At 36.8% G+C, this 18,440-nt stretch overlaps 1 pseudogene; it reads left to right on the top strand.

The window, feature by feature from the left end:
• The first annotated feature begins 502 nt into the window (after positions 1-502).
• Positions 503-17,789, top strand: LOC131276844 (vomeronasal type-2 receptor 116-like; annotated as a pseudogene).
• Positions 17,790-18,440: the final 651 nt, after the last annotated feature.

Below are 18,440 nucleotides of genomic sequence, written 5' to 3'. Positions count from 1 at the left end.
CCCAGCTCTGAAAGCTTCAACTATGGTCCTATGGAAAGTTTCTAGTCAGTTGAGGCCAGTCGTGTGATTGGGATCCCATTGGTGGTCCTTGACTGGGAACTGGGTGTGGGCATTTTGGTCACTGTCCAAGGTTCCCTCAGGTGGGTGCACTCTAAGGCAGGTTATAGCCCCTTGTGTGACCCACATTCTTTGTTCAAAGTTAAGTAAGGTCATAATGAGTTGTTTACAATCAGCACAGGTGGGTTTGATGGACTGGAAGAGGTCTGCCCTGAACTGAGGCTTCTCCAAGTATGGTGGGGTATGGCTTTTCCAGTTAAATTAGTCCATTGTAGTCCAGAGCTGGTACACATATGTATGGTTTCCCCCTTGAATCTGGCCATCTGCATCATAATAAACTTGAGTTTGGGCTTCAGGGAGTTGGAATGACCTTCTCCCTGCTCCCCCTTCCTCTGAGGCTCCCCATGATCTGAGTTGTTGTTTTTCAGGGACTTCTTCCTGACTGATGGTCAGCACTGGGCTGCCAGGGGCAAATGTCTGTGTGGGCAGCTGTGCTGCATTTCTCAGTGCAGATGATGACAAAGACAGCTGTGATGACGGAGTAGGTGCACCTCCTGATGCAGATTGCAATAAAGGCAGCTGTCGGGATGGTGTAGGTGCATTCCCTGATTTGGATGGCGATAAAGGCAGCTGTGGGAAAGGTATGGGTGGTGCAATTCTGAGCACAAATGACAATAGGGGAGCACTACTTATGGAAATTGGCTCACCTCATTCCTTATCTTAGCCCATGTAGGAGCAATTGCATAGGGTGGCAAGAGGTAATTTTCATTTGGCCCTTCTAGAATGGGTGGGTTGGCACTGGATTTGGGGCATACTTCCTCTGGAAACTTTGCACAGTCCTTTTTTGGCTTGGTCCCTGGGAAGCTCTTCTGGGTTTTTGTATTAGGTAAATCCTGGCTTCTTTAGTTGTACCTTCCCTAACCAGAGTGGATTTTGACTTATAACATATTGCCAGGCATTGATGTAGGGGAACTGGTCAGGGTGCCCTGGTTTTCTGGTCACTGTGTTGTGAACTTTATAGATCATCTGGGGGTCAAAAGTGCCCTCCTAGAGCCAGCCCATGCCAAAAGTTGGCCATTATAATTCAGAAAGTATTTTAAGCTTTCCTGGCTGGAACTTTATGGTAAATACTTCTCTATGGAATACTCAGGGAAAGTCTTTTAGCATACAACCTAATGTGGTCCTACTTTGTGGGTTTCCCATGTTTCCACCCTGTGCCAGTGCTGCACAACACTCACTCAGCCTAAAGCTTCATCCATTTCCAGCCACCTCCCTTGCAGGAGCTTACGAAACCTCTTAGCCTTAGCAGGTCGGTATAAACCCCCAACTCGGAAGAGGGTCCCCTTGCAGGGAGGCCATCCAAACCACCCTTGACTAGATGAGGTCATCACAGAACCATGGATCAGGACTCTGTGATGGCCCTGCAGAAGTGTGTTTCTGCATCTCACGCAGCCTCCACAATCACACACACACAACCATCCCTTTCTTTTATTGGACCTAGAGAAGACCATTTCCTCTCTTTTCCTAAGGAGTACTGGGGTCTCCTCTTGAGAGCTGATCAGACTCCTGTCCTATTTTTTTTAGAATGATGCTTTTCCTGGGTTTTGCGCCTGGGTGTCTTACATTTCTGGTGTGCAGAACTCTTTGCTTCATTCTCAAGGTCGCTTAAACTTTCCAGTGTCTCTCGGTTCTCCAGGAGGGCTCTTGTGGAGTCCACAACCTCTTTTGAAACTAAGGGAAAGTTCAGGGACATACAGGGCAGGGTTCACCTGAGCTCTCCCATGCTCCGCAGAGATGTCCTGGAGCCAATCAACTGTTGCTGCCTCTGACCTTCTCAGTGTATCCAAGATGAGCCCCCAGAGATGTTGTAGCAGAGAGAAGTTGGGTGCACATGATGTTGAAGGCCAGGAGGCAAGAATTCTGAGAAGAAAGATGTGTTACAACTTGCCAAACTTGGAATACACTTGTCCTAATGAAAACTGAGCCCTGAATAAGAATTTTGGTTCTTTTTATACAGAGGATGTAGAAGTGGGGAGTCAAATGGTGCTTATATGCAAAAGGAATTTTTTTAGTTTCTTCAAGTGTTTTATCTGAGTATCATAGAGGTTATATCCTCCAGGTGAACTTCAATTAACACATATTCTCCACATTCCAGGTAAGCTTTTAGCATGAACCTTCCACATTACAGTTAATCTTTAATTAACACCTCCCTGAATATCCAAAGCCTCTAGAGTTTATTCTTTTCAGTTGGCTTTCCAGTGAACTAGGCATGCTTGGATATAGAATAAGTTTGAATTTATGCACAGGCTATATTAATGTGAGGTTGAGTGTATGAATTGAGGCCCAGGGTTGACTCAAGAACTGGCTTAAATACCAGGGGTAGAGACACCATTTTTATTAAGACTTGGGTTCATGCAGAGGAAAAGAGTCACTAGGCTGGATCAGATCTTGAAGGTCTTTTAATGCTGGCCTAGGAGGCATGTATTTCCTCTGTAAGTCATTAAGTCATGACCTTCATCTGGTATCCATGTGTGGTTTAAAGCAGAATGATCACAGATTCTAGTAGAAAAGGTAAAATGAAAGAGAAGTGATCTGAATTATTGGAAGTCTTGTGTAGAGGAAAACTGGCTTGTGTTTGGCAGCTACTTCAGGGTTTTATCTCAAATAGACGGCAAAAACAAACTATTTTGAAGCAGCATATGTGGGGTCTAGCAGGGGAGGGAAAGGAACAAGAATTAAGGCAAAGCAAAATAGGATGATGCATTGACCCCCATTTCAAGAAATGAAAAGGATTAGTGCCAGAAAAGTGACAAAGCCCAGGAATGTGTCACTTCTAACAACTAAGAGGAGCAGCATCACATGATAATTTTCTTCTACAGTACCTTCACAAGTGTTTCTGGAAAGTCAATAAATCCTGAATTCAATGCTAATATATTCTTGTTTGTTTTATTGTGTTATACTTTGGCACTTTGTCCATAATCTGATCTTTGCGGTTCCTGGAGAAACTAATAAATCCTTAGTAGTCTGCAAATTCACCACAACATATTCATGGGTGGCTTGATTTTTATTGGCTCAACCTATCACATATTGGATATCTTTTAAATGGAAAAAAATCTATCCTATGTTTTGGAAATTTCTCCTACATTATTTCTTCAAATTTGGATTTTCAGTTATTCACTCTGCTTCTGTCTCAAACATTTTTAGTGCTGGAATTACTCTAGAGAAAATCTGTAAGTCTTATTTTCTTAAAAATTTTCATCTCTTTCATATTCTATTGTGAGGTCTTGATAATTTCCACAGAACTATATCTCAATTGTCAAACATCTGATGAGTATGTTCAGCTCAGGTAAAGATTTTGCTCTTCATATTTTAATTTGATAATTTATTTTAACTAGAATATTCATTATTTTCATGTTCTCTAATTTTTCTTTATCATATCTATCTGTTCATGAATTGTATATGCCTTTTTAAATTATTTTTAATTGTATTTTTTGATTAAACATACAACACAAAGAAATGTTGCCTTTCTACACATGCCTCTTCTGTCACTTTTACTTAACCGGTAGTTCACGCTAGGGTTGGTTTATCCTCAGGAGACTTGAACCTCTGGAGTGTCCATGTGCCAGCTGGGCCCTGAGCCTCTGTAAATCCAGAGTCTTGCAACTCCTACCCTCTGCTTCATTGGACTTACACAGGCCAGTTAACAGGGAGGTGAAGGTGGTCAACCACCAAACAAGGGAACTGAGAGTGCCTACAACTGCAAGCAGGAGAAATGCATGCAGCATCCATGTGGAATCTAAGGCCTTCTTGATACAGAGGTAGAGTGGACATCACCATCGCAGGGTCCACAGGATGGAGGAATAAAATATAGATTAGAGTGGACCTAATGATATTCTACTATGGAAATATTGTGACTATTAAGGGAAGAAATTGTAGCACTGATATGGCGAAAGTGGCCATGGTAGTTGCAGGGGGCAGGTTGAGGGAAGAAGTGATGTGATGTGGGGCATTTTCAGGACTTCTAGCTGCCCTGAATGATGTTGCAGGGAGAGATGCTGGACATTATACATCCTCCTACAATACACTGTGTAGACTGTGGGAGAGTGTAAACCATAATGTGGATTGTTATCCATGTGGTGTGGTGGTGCTCCAGGGTGCGTTTGCAAAGTGCAATGAGTGTGCCTCTGTGGTTGAGGGGGTTGTTGAAGTCAGAGGATTGGGGTGGGTTGGTGAGGGTATATGGGGACCACTTATATTTTTAATTTAACATTAAAAATTAAAAATAAATAAAAAAGGGAAAGAAGTATATAACATTCTCATATAACACACACCCCAGCCTAATTTAGTCCTCCGACATCAACAACCTCTTTCATCATTGTGGCACATTCATTGCATTTGGTGAATACATTTTGTAGCATTGCTGCACTGCATGGATAATAGTTTACGTTGTGGTTTACACTCTCTCCCAGTCCAATTAGTGGGCTATGGCAGGGTGCATAATGACCAGCACCTTCCCATGCAATATCATTTAGGACAACTCCAAGTCCCATAAATGCCCCCAATCATATCTCAAAGAAGCAAAGAATGTTATGTGTGAAAAGAAACAATTCATATGGAATAAAAGGCATACACCTCTATCACATGCCTCCTTGAGGAGCTTCCTTATATTTCATTTATATTCATGTTTAAATTCACATTAGATATATTTTTCCTGAGTGAATTAAATTCCCATTTGTTGTCTGCCAAACTAACTTTACTATTAATAATTTTCCTCACGTGTACTGCATAATATGCTATATTAAATATTAAAACTTTTTCTCTCTCCATTCAGGATTCACTCCTGTGTGCGTCAATGTACTCTCATGAACCTTTAACACAGAAGTAGGATTTTCATAAATATTCAAGTATAGTTTTAAAATTACAAGCTCAGTCTTCTGTGAACTGTTATTTTTTTAACAAACCAATTTTATTGTCATGTATTAATAAAACATAAATTCATCCAAAGTGTACAATCAATGGTATTTGATGTAGTCACATATTTGTGCATTCATTACTTCATTCATTCTTAGAGCATTCTCATTATTCCTATAATAAGAAAAAAGAAAAAGCAAAATCATGCCATCGCGATCTCTCTATGCTTCCTGTCATACACTGCTGCTCTTCTTTTTTATTCTCTCTATTATATTTGTATTTATGTTTTGTAAAACTGTTTTATAAACACAATATACTGTTATCTTTTATGTATGTTTATACTTTGTTCTGTATGTTCCCCCGGTGTCTTATTTTTTTTCACTTTATTTTCAATGAACTTTTACTTTACAGAAAAGTCTCTTTGAAAATATAGGAAATTCCCATTTCTTCCAACCCCTCCCTCTCTCACATTTTCCCCTATTAAGAACATCTTGTAGCACTGATCTAAAGGGAGTTGTCACCAGAGGTTCTGAAGGGAGGGAGGGGCAAGAATAGGTGCAACATTGGTCATTTTGGGGACATTGGAATTGTTCTGCATGAATTTGCAATGACATACACAAGCCATTATAAATGACAGAACTCATAAAATTGCACAGTGCAAAGTGTAAACCATAACATAAACTATAGCCTATGATTTGTAGCAATACTTCAATATATATTCACCAATTGACAAAAGTGTTCCACACTAAAGAAAGATGTTATTCATAGGGGAAAATAGGAATGGGGGATGTAGAAGAGTCATTGATATCCCCTATGTTTTTGCTCTAACATTTCTATAATCTAAAATTTCTTTAAAAATAAAGTAAAAAACTGCAAGCTCACACTCTGAAAACTCTATTTATGCCTGATTCAGACTTTCAAAGCTTTCATCTTCTTCTCATATTCTAGACTTATGACCTTTTATAAGTCATATTTTGTTGATGCATATTCATAAAGCATACAATTCATCAAAAATGTACAATCAATGATATTTGGTATTATCACATATTTCTACATTCATTACTTCTATCATTATTAGAACACTTTCATTAATTCAATAATAATACTACTAAAATTTATAGAACGTTTGTAGACTATTGACATAGGTATAATATTTTGGGGATGTACCAGGGATTGAGTGTGGGAGACCTCTTACATGGAAAGCCCGTGCTCAACCACTGAATTAGACCCACTTCCCTGTTTGTTATGCATTTACATTCCTCAGTAGAGCTTTGTGGTCTTGTTCACAGGTAACAGACAAATTGAATTACAGGTAAATTTACAGTGAATTTATTATTAAAATATGTCTTAATGGTATCAATTATTAATTATATTAATTATTACTTGTATTAAAATATATAAATGAAATTGCCCAATATTATACCATAATTAATATTAAGAATATATTATTAATCTATTGCTATCATATCTATTTCCCATAAATTTTAATGAATTATTGATATTAATATTTAAATGTTAAGAATTTTCTATATATGATTGACTACTTCCTTATAAAAAACAAATACTTTTCACATTTTCTCTTGCGTTTCCCATGTGAACCTCATGCTTCCAGCAAGATTATGGTTTGCTCCTTTTTTTCCATTCTTTTTTGCCTGTTATTTTATTTCATTTTTAATAGTCTATCAATGCCAGTAAGGTACAAAGCAATACTGAAATTAACAGACCTCGTCCTACCCTTGATTTTAAAGGTAATGCTTTTTGTTCAGGGATTCTTCAAGCACAGAGCATCCAACAATACATGATGCATATGATATTCTGCATCAGCAAACTTGGCTAATGGTTTTGGCTCATTCAGATCCTGAATGGGGAGAGTATTAGACTGTGCAGATCAGCCCCTGTGTGGGGGTGATCCTTGTATGCCTGACCTTCAGCCACCTCCAATTTTGATTCACTATCTTTGCATTAAGCAAAGTCTAAATTCTCAATTTGAGTGCATTTTTTTTTGGTATTTAATCATATTAAGAAAATACTCTTCTCATAAATAATATGTTCAGTTAGATGCTCAATGTTCTTTAATGCTTCATCTACTTCTTTGAGTGTGCACTTTTTTTTATCATTGCAGGAAAGTGAAGACTGAGTAAACTATTATCTAATTCACTAATAGTATTTTTAAAGATTATTTCATATAATTTTCTGCTTGTTGTTTGTCACAGCTATGGTGCGCCTTCTTTTTCTATATTGTGGAAGAGATTCCTACTAGGTAATTCAATTTTTTTCCATAGAGACTATACCATCCCACTTCCTTGTAAAATGTGTTTATAAGACACATTTAAAGAAAAATGAAAATTTGAAAGCCAATTGTGTAATTAGCTATAAAGATACCCTAGATTACTAACAGTAATAATCATAATTAACCAGAGGTAAGAGTATTTATAAATGGATGAGGATAGAATGCTTCCTTAGGAATTGAGTTGTATATTCCTTATAATAAAAGGTTCAAATCTTCACAAAGGAATAGCAATTATTATAAACATATACATATAGAATATCCTCAAAAAACAATGAAACAAGTTATAAACAAGGCATCATACTGAGTAATTCCAATATTTCTCTCTCAAATGACAACATGTATCTACTAAATCTAAATTATATTTGAAAAATTTAACAAGTTTGATTGAGCACATGTGGAAACCTATGTCTAACTGTTGAAATGTATAGCAAGCGATAGCTATTAGTGTGTTAATCAAGCATGCGAAAAAGAGTGTTTGAAATGGATGCAGGAGGCTTTTGTTCTTGGAAATTCAGTTGCCAGGTAAAAAAAAAGAAAGAAACTTCATTTGTCCTGCAAAATGAGTAATTATTAAAGGAAGTGGAACTGTGCACAAATCAACAATAAAGTTGAAAAGAGTAAGGGTCATATGAAGGGAGTACAAAGGAAGATCTTGGATTAATTGTTAGTATTATTAGGATTGTAATATTTTGATTAAGAAATGGTTAAGAGAAATTCTAGGCATCATGACACCTTTCCCTTTAGTACACTACAGTGTTTCCAATCCTGTTAGGTATAGGCAGGGATCACCTTGCACTTCATCAGTTTTCTTGTCCCAAACATTCCTGCTTTGCATGATTCTTCCTATTCTGTGCTCTGACATTCTTCCCAGTATGTCACCATTGGAAGAGGGCAGATCCACAACTTGATGGGGTAGAACCTAAGGCTAATTGTTTATCAGTCTTCTTGTGGACACTTCTCACCAAACAGATGTTATGCCCCTCTGCCTCTCTCATCCAATTCTGCTTATGCTGTGGAACTGCAGGTTTGAAGAGATATACCCTTCAGTTAGAATTACTCTAAACTCATGACAATAATCCCGCTATTATATAAACCATTTAATAATATGTTAATGTGAAAAAATAATTCTTGTTTCCTGATATAAAGTATAAATTAAAAATTCTTTATGAATTTTTTCATTCATTACACTTTCCTTTGTAAACAGTATCATCTTCCTCCAAAAATGCAGAATTCAATCATAGCATTCAAATTCTTTTAGCTCTTTTAGGATTAGCTGACATTCCACGGCTTCAGAAAAGCTAATCTAGAATGAGTCCACTTGTGCTTTCATCCTTAATTTCGTCATTTTATTGAATTTGAATATAATCATGATTTGATTCTTCTGCCTAAATATAACTTTGCATTCCATACAGGTTTCAGACCAAGAACTACCAGTATGTTCTGGCCTTGGTTTTTGCTATTGAAGAGATCAACAGGAACCCCCATCTTTTACCCAACATTACTTTGGGATTTGATCTGTACAATTCATTACACAGTGAACAGAGGACATTGGAGAATCCCATCATTTGGCAATCAGGGCTGGGCAAGGACATTCCTAATTACACCTGTAGGAAAGAGAGCAAGTCTGTAGCAGCTCTTACAGGAACAACATGGGCAGTTTCTGCCCAGATTGGGACACTGCTGGAACTCTACAAAATTCCACAGGTAAACCTCATTACATGGGAGGAGGGATAAATTAGTATTTCCTTTGCTAATTTCAGGAACCTTAAAAGAAAAGGTCAAATGAAGGAATTGTGTTTACTCATGTCTCAAAGGTTACAGCCAGTACACAGAGACATGGTGGGATGTTCACATGTCATTTTCTAGAACTTATGAGAAACCAAGTGAGTAAAAGCCAAAGGAGTTTCCTAGACCCTTGAAACTAATCAGTTAGTTTCCATTATGGTCTCAGAGAGTGGGAGATGATTAGAAAGTAAGAAGAGCAAATCTTCCCTTTTTCCTGTTTAAAACATTGTTTAATGATCAAGTGAGTAGGATTTACAACTCTGCTGAGGCTCAGGGCCCAGCTGCAATTTGGTCATTCTTGAGGTTCAAATCTCCTGAATATACATAAACCCCAGTGCCAACCACAGTTCCAGTACAAGTGACAGAAGAGGCATGTGTAGAAAGGCCACATCTGAGTCCACCTCCATCACACTGAGGAAAACAAATTCCAAAATAATATCCACGGACAAGGCACTGAACTCCAGAGTCAGCTTCCATGATCATAGACCTGTGTGTCTCTGTAGCCCTCTGGAGCACCAGTACCTATGGTTGTATCTTCTTATCTAGGTCAGCTAACAGGGAGGTTGAAGTTGGTCAACCGCCACAATTAGGAACTGAGAGTATCTACAACTCAAAGTAGGAGAATCACATCCATCAACCATGTGGGATCTGAGTGCACTCTTGATATAGAAGTGGAGTGGACATCACCAATCCAGGGTCCACATGATGGAGGAGTAAAAAGGATTAGAGTGAACTTACTGGTTTTCTACTAAAGAAATATTCTTACCGGTGATGGAAGAAACTGTAGCATTGATCTGGAGAAAGTGGGTACTATAGTTGCTGAGGGCAGGGAGAGGGGTAAAGAGATTGGATGTAGAGGCATTTTGGGGACTTGGAGTTGCCCAAAATTTTATTGCAGGGACAGATGCTGGACATTAATATCCTACCATAAACACTGAATGTAATGGGGGGAGAGGGTAAACTACAATGTAAACTCTAATCCCTGTGGTGCAGCAATACTCCAACATGTATTCACCAAATGCAATGAATGTGCTACACTGATGAAAGATGTTGATGTAGGAGTAGACGTGGATTGGGATGTTGGGTATGTGGGAACCTCATATTTTTTAAGGTAACATTCTGTGTGATCTATGTATCTTAAAAGCAAAAGACAATTTAATTAAAAATAAAATAATTAAAAATAATACATTGCTTAATTTTCATCAGAGCTGATTTTGTGCTTCTGACCAATCTTCTTTCTCATACTGGCTCTTTCACTCCTACCTTTAGCTTGCTTTTGGCCTCTATGACCCACAACTGAGTGATGATGGCAAGTGGTCAACTCTTTATCAGATGGCTCCCAAGGACACAACTTTGACCTTTGCAATGGTCTCAGTGATGCTCCATTTCAGCTGGAACTGGGTGGGACTAGTCATCTCAGAAGACAAGAGAGGTGTGAAGTTTCTTTGGGACTTGAGAGCAGAGATGGACAAAAATGGAGTCTGTGCAGCCTTTTTGGAAATGATCCCTGTCACTGAGAGGACAATTAGCTCAAAAGACTGGCAATATCATTTACGCATCAGAGAATCATCAGTGAATGTGACTGTCATTTACGGTGACTCCGACTCTCTAATGGGATTGAGCTTTTGGAGATAGAGATTCTTAGTTTTAGGGAAAGTTTGGGTTACAACCTCACAATGGGATTTTACCACCAGTGGGAGAAACTTTTTACTTGATTCATTCCATGGGGCCCTCATTTTTTCACACCACCTTGCTCATATGCCTGGTTTCAAAATTTTCATCCAGATAGTTAAACCTTCAAAATACCTGGAAAACTTTTACCTCACTAAACTGTGGTACCTCTCTTTTGATTGTTTTGTTTCTGAATCTGATTGTAACACTCTGGAGAATTGTCCTCCCAATGCCTCCTTGGAGTTGTTGCCTTGGTGGCTATTTGACAAGGACATGAATGAAGGAAGTTATAATGTGTATAATGCAGTGTATGCTGTGGCTCAGAGCTTTCATGAAATGCTTCTTCAGAAAGTCCAAATGGAGTCAGTGCAAAATGGAGATGGACTGGTCCTTTCCCCTTGGCAGGTAATACCTCTTCCATTGAACAGGATGTGTAGTTCCCAACATGTCATAATCATAAAATTTTTGGAACGTAGCATATGCTCAAGTCAGGAAGTTTAGGGTTGTCTCTTGAAAAGTGCAAGAGATGATATGCTTGTTCACTGTCTAAGAGGTAAATCTATCCCTATGCAGAAATGGTAATGAACAGGAAGGTGCCAATGGCAGGGAGGGAAGGAGTTATTAATCAATGACAATGCTTCTTGCTACTAAGGCCCTCAATATTCTGCCCACCTAAAGTTTTTAATATAAAATACCTAGTCCTCTTCCATTGAACACTTGCATGACAGCAGGGACAAACTAGTTTTTTAATTATTTTTAGGCACTGTGTTAGATAATGTATATAAATTATATCATTTAATTCTACATCCTCTTCAGATATTGATGACCTTGCTTGGGGAGAATTCAGTTAGCAATTGAGAGTGTTTAGATATGATTTTTCCAATAAGGTTTGTCTGTATCCCACACGCACAGATTGTTTTGATCTCATTGTACTTGATGTTTTCCCCTGAAACTTAATATTTTATGCTGTGAATTTTTAGTCCTCCTTAAGGTTTCTTTTTTTTTTTTTACTTAATTGAATGTTAATAATAAAATTGCCTTAGGAAGTAGGGATGACAGAGAATCAGGGATGTTCCGACCTTGGTGATCTGTCCTTGATCAGAGGACCCACTTCCTCGCAGGTGTGTCTCTTTTAGCTGCACCCATTTCTGAAGAACATCCAATTTAATAATCCTGCTGGTGACCCAGTGTATTTTGATGATGAAAGGAAATTGGAAGCCAGTTATGACATTCTCAACTTTTGGAATTTCCCAGAAGGTTTTGGACTTAAAGTTAAAGTAGGACATTTTGACTCAGCTGTGCCACGGGATCAACAATTGTCTATATCGGAGGAGGTGATAGAATGGGCCACAGATTTTCAGAGGTGGGTAGGACCCAATTACCATGCAGAGTATTACACCAAAATAACAAAAATCTTGTCATGGAGATTTTAATAGTCAAGTTTCTCTAAGGAAACAGAATCAACAGGAGATATCTGTGACTAGAAAGAGATTTAATAAAATTCTCTCATGTGACCACAGGGATGGCCAAGTCCAGATTCTGCAGGCAGGCTGAAAACAGGGGCTCCAATGAAGGTCCCATGAAGGCCCTTGATCAGTTCCCAGGAGATGTTGCCTGTCCAAACAGAAGCTGGGAAATTCTCTCCAAATCCTGAAATCGATTTCTGTTTTAAAGTAGTCAACTGATTGTACAAAACTTCATTCATTGTTGACAGAAATCTCCCTGGTTGATTGTACATGTAATCAGCAATTTATGCAGTTTATTACATGATGACTAACATCCATAAATATTCTTTATAACAATTAGCCCATAGTTTACTTGACCAAACACTGATCATGTTAACACATTAACCTAACCAACACAGACACTTTCTACCCTCCTTCCTACTAAGTAAATGACAAAATTATTAGTTTAACCACTTACCTTTTCACTTGATAACTTTTCTCACCTACTATCCAAAGCATGGAAAAAGAAAACATTTATTTAAAGATACATATCTAAATTATTATATTTCATATCATGTAATAAACCTGATATCTTATCAATTAATTTGACTTAGGTATTTGAAATTTAAATTTGTTGGTGCTCCAATACCCCAACATTCTAAATACTGGTGAATTAAAGGTTCACTGTTAAGAGCATGTATCTGATTTCTTCCCAGATTCCCAAATCTGTATGCAGTGAAAAGTGTTTTCCCGGATTCAGGAAAACCTTTCAGGAGGGAAAGGCTGCCTGTTGTTTTCTTTGCACCCCCTGCCCAGAGAATGAGATTTCCAATGAGACAGGTAAGTTTATGCCCACAAAAAAGTCCCCAAATCTCCTTTATATACCCAATTCATACAAGGTATTAGAAAGAATCTGGAGGACAACTACAGAAACAAAATTCTTCCTTCCTTTGTGTAGTATTTCATTTTTACAATAAAAAATATTTCCCTTTGAAATGACAGTAATTCTCTGCCCAGAACTAGCTTATTTGAGTCATTGTTCAGACACGTGTAAGGCCAAATAGTCTCTAGGAATCCCTTTTGTTGATGCCACCAAATTAATACACCTTTCCTCCCTCTCTTGGAATTTAATACATGGTGTTACAAGTACCTGATTTCCGTATTGAGTGAAAGCTTGTTTAGATTATATTTAAGTAATGTGTTTAGACCTTCCTCAGTTTTTGTGCCTAAAACTGTTCATGACACAGAGCAGCTGCTCAGAATGTTTGGGAATGATTTTAGAAATATTTATTTCTATTGTGTACAAAATGAAGATGATCTAACGTACCCTTAATGAGGAGTTTTAGTTTCCACTCTCCTCAAGTTCCCAGGTAATTGGGGAGAAAACATAGACTTTTTTTGTCCATGCTTAAAGCACACAGTGAATGTTTGAACAGGAACCTGTTGACCTGTACCTTCATTGAGAGGACGGGTCTCATGGGTTCGTCAGAGAGGCAGGAACTTAGTATTATATAAAATGAGTGAAGGGAGGAATAAAATCTTGGCCAAATTATTATAAATGTAGAAAAGGAAACCACCACTGCATATAATATTCAGAGATTCAGAGTACCGGAAAAGAGTTTCAATGTGACAGGATCACACAGAATATTGAGGATGGGGTTTGAGATATGATGTAGAATAGGCTTTAATATTCTTTTCGTAATATAATTAACATCTTGAAATTATTCATGTTCATGATATTAAATTATAGAATCACTTCAGTGGTGGCAAATTTCTAAGTTTCTTTTGGTGATTAATATGCAATTTAGTTCCCCTAAACGTTTACTATTGTTTCAGTTTTTTGAGACATATTGTTCTGATGATATAACCTGGCATTTAGTCAACTTGGGAAAATGCTTCATGTACACATTGGTTATAAGGCAAATTTGAGTAAATATTCCATGTGCACATGTAAAAGAATAGTATATGCACAAAGTGAATTCCCACACATTTGGAGATTAAGAAATACACTATTAAATAACCCATGTTTTAAAGTAAATAGTACGAAAGGATTTATGAAATGTTTAAAATTGAAATTGCCATATTTCATTTCTTATATGATAGGGCTAAAGGTATCCTCAGAGAATAATATTTAACATTAAATTTTATATTCCTATGTGTGTATTATTAGTATGCATATTGAAATGTAAAAAATTCTGATGTTTATATATCACAAACTAAAATAATAACATAAGAGTAAACATAAAGAAAGGAGAAGATTGAAAATAATAAGTAGAAAAAGAAAATGTAATAAAAGACAAATATGAAAGGATAAAACTCAAAGCTAAATTTAATGAAAGACAAACTGTTAGATAATGATAAATTGATAGAAAAACGAATTAAGAAAAATTGCATAATAAATAATGAAAATACTTAAAAGTGGGAAATATGTACAGAAATATTAAATCATAAAAGGATGGTAAAATAACTTCATGTCAAAATATTTGAAAATTAAAATAAAATTCTCAAATTCCCATAAAAATAGAAGTTACCATAACTGTCCCATGAAAAATGGAAAATCTTAAAATATTCATATCTACTTAGGATATTAAACCATAGTTTAAAATGATATATCTACTAAAAAAAAATTGGGAGACCAATGACTTCACTGAAAGACGCAACCAAACTTTCAAGGAAAAATGAATCCTTATCTACTCAAACTTTTCCAGATATTAGGAAAATCTGGAAAAACTGCACATTTAATTTTATGAGAAAAGCTTAACTTTGGTACCAAAGTCTGATAACATTGTTGTAAGAAATAAAATTAATGGGTCACTTTTTCTCTTGAGCCTAAACTCACATTTGCTGAAAAGAAAAGCGGCAATCCAAATCCAGCTGTATAACATAAAAACTTGTTGTGATGAGGATTGTTTTATGCAAAAAACATCAGTTCATGAGCATCTCGAAAAGGAGAAACCATCATTTCAAAAAAAATCAGGAAAACATTGAATAAAATTGAGCACCCATTCATTATTTAAAAACAAACAAAACCATTGTTTACGAAATTAGAAATAGAAGGGAACAACCAACATTGGATAAAATGTGTAAAATAGTTCTAGCCAGTGAGAAGTCATTCCTAGCATGTACACAGTGCTTTTACTAAAGCACAAGAGAGACAGAAAATACAGCAATAAAAAGTGCATGGCTTGAGCACAAGCTCTTTCCTCAAAAACATCTTGAAATGTGCAATGCACATATGAGCTTGTGTTCAGATTAATTACTCACCAAGAAATTCCAAGCAAAATTCATATTGAAAATCTCAAAACATCCCCCATAATAGCAAAAATTAAACAACTTTCATGTCAAAGGTCTAAGAGAATGTAGTCCAACTGGAATGAATGTTGATTGCTAGAATTTAAACTGGTGTAACTAGTTGGAAAAGTGGATGGCATTATTTACAAAGATGAATATTTATATAGCATATGACTTAGTAATGGAGCATCATATTTGTACTAAGTATCTAAAGATGCTCAGAGCAGCATTATTATTAATAATCAAAGTGCATAAACATCTATCACAAGTAAATTGTGTAAATAAAATATGATGTATTAATATAATTGAAATCTATCCAGCAGTATAAGTGAATAGTTTTTACTACTTCACATCCCAAAAAGATAACTATATTTTAAAAATATAAAATAACTATTGTTGGGGAGGAATCATAGAAATTGGAATTCTAATGCCCTGTTTGTGGGAATGCAATTGAGTTCAGCCACTGTGGAAAGCATTACAAGACTTCCTTAAAAATTTAAATATAGAATCACCACATGACCTGGCAATCCACTTCTAGGTTTATATTAAATGTGAAAAGAGGTTCTCAGAATGATAATTGTGCACAATGTTTATAGCAGCATTATTCACAATACAAACATGTGGAAATAATGCAAGTGTCCTACAAGAGCTAAACTGATAAAATATGGGACATACACACCACAGTACATTATTTGGCAACAAGTAAAAAATGAATTTCTGAGATATGAGGCTACTTAAAAGAAACTTGTAAACATTACACTCCTGAAATATGAAAGTAAAAAAAGAAAAAAATATTGTACAATATCTTGTAAGAGAGGTCTAGAAGTACCAAATCTCCAGAGTCAGGAAGTTGAATAGACGTTACTAGCAGATGGGTGCAGAGTTGAAGAGAAAATGAAGGTTTATCAGACTAGACGTGTTAGTAAAAAGAAAACGGATCTGCATACTGTAACATAGAAGAATATCATAAAAATAGTATGAGTAAAATGACCCAAGCAGAAGTAATCTATGTTAGAAATCAACAAGGTTGCACCTTTGAAGATGTGGGAGATGTAATTATTTGAAGAAGTTAGGAAAGGGGCTTCAGATGGGCTGCTTAGTTCCAGTTTTTGGCCTTTATGTTGTTACCCATGTGTTTCCTTCCTCATAATTCATTAATCATGCAATTATAATATGTGCCCTTTATGAGTATATGTTATCCACCAGTGAATATAGTTTTAAGAAGAACTGAATGAAAAGTCAACAGTGAATGAAAAGAGCAACTCCTATCCAATTGAACGTCTGAATGTCAAAAGGTCAGAGCTCTAAGAGAAAGTTTGAGGGAAGAAAAATAAACAGATTATAACACACACTTTCTTGAAGTCAATGCAAGTTGACAAAAATGGATGAAAGTATCCAATGTGTTTCTTTTAGGGACATATAAATAAGTTAAAATTACTGATCATGCGCTGATGACATATTGCTTTTTTCATCAGATATGGATGAGTGTGTGAAGTGTCCAGATCATCAGTATGCAAACAGGGAGAGAAATCACTGCCTCCAAAAAGCTGTGACCTTCCTGGCTTATGGAGACCCTTTGGGGATGGCTCTGGTCTGCACAGCTCTTTGCTTCTCTTTCCTCACCACTGTTATTCTTGAGGTCTTTGTGAAGCACAGAGACACTCCCATAGTCAAGGCCAATAACAGGATCCTCAGCTACATGCTGCTCATCTCCCTCAAGCTCTGCTTCCTCTGCTCCGTACTCTTCATTGGTTGCCCAAACACAGCCATCTGTATCCTCCAACAAATCACATTTGGAATTGTGTTTACTGTGGCTGTGTCCACTGTTTTGGCCAAAACAATCACAGTGATACTGGCATTCAAAGTCACTGTTCCAGGGAGAAGGATGAGACAGTGGCTGATTTCAGGGGTACCTAACTTTGTTATTCCCTTTTGCTGCCTGATTCAGATGACACTCTGGCATTTGGCTGGGAACCTTTCCCCCATTCGTTGATAAAGATGCACATTCTGAGCCTGGTTATATCATCATCGAGTGCAATAAGGGCTCAGACACTGCCTTCTACTTTGTCCTGGGATACTTGGGCTGCTTGGCCATTGTGAGCTTCATTGTAGCTTTCATGGCCAGGAACCTGCCTGACACCTTTAATGAAGCCAAGTTCTTGACCTTCAGCATGTTGGTGTTCTGCAGTGTTTGGGTCACTTTCCTCCCTGTCCACCACAGCACCAAGGGGAAGGTCATGGCAGCTGTCGAGGTCTTCTCCATCTTGGCTTCCAGTGCTGGATTACTAGGCTGCATCTTTGCTCCAAAGTGCTATATTATTTTTTTTAAAGCCAGATAGGAACACTCACCATGGGTTATGGAATAAAACACATTCTGGGGGAAATAAGTCTTAAGTTTTATCTCATTTGGTTCCTAAAGCAAATTGGGGGACTGATGAAAATCTACTCCATGCTTGCATTCAGGTATTAGATAAAAATGTAATGTAATTTATCCTCAATTAACACATGAATTTCCTACATTCTCTCTAAGTGTTCAGGAACACATCTTTCAGCCATCTAAATTTTTAAATTTAAATAGTATTTTTGTTTGCTTATATCAAATACACTCATGAAGATGGGTAATCTGCATTCATTTTGTGTGTAATAACCAAATTTACACATATTCTCCCACTTTGTTTTGCACTTCTGTTTTCCTAATTTCCCTTATAAACACTATCAACATTTCCTTTCTTTCATCTCTTTATGGTAGTCTTAGTGATCCAATACCATTTATGGACTATTCCTTATTATCTCCCAGATTTCCATGACCAGATTTAAGAATAATAGATTCTTATATATAAAGAACTCATTTTTCTGAACTTCCTAATGTATTTATTTGACTTTTCGCCTCTTGAACAAATACCACAATGTTTTACTATGCTCTATATGATTACAACTTTCATTTTATACTTGATAGTACATTTCCTTCCTAATTACTGCACCATTTCTGG

The sequence above is a fragment of the Dasypus novemcinctus genome, chromosome 30 (assembly GCF_030445035.2).
Source record: "Dasypus novemcinctus isolate mDasNov1 chromosome 30, mDasNov1.1.hap2, whole genome shotgun sequence".
NCBI lineage: Eukaryota > Metazoa > Chordata > Mammalia > Cingulata > Dasypodidae > Dasypus > Dasypus novemcinctus.
This window is presented reverse-complemented; position numbering and strand designations above follow the sequence as displayed.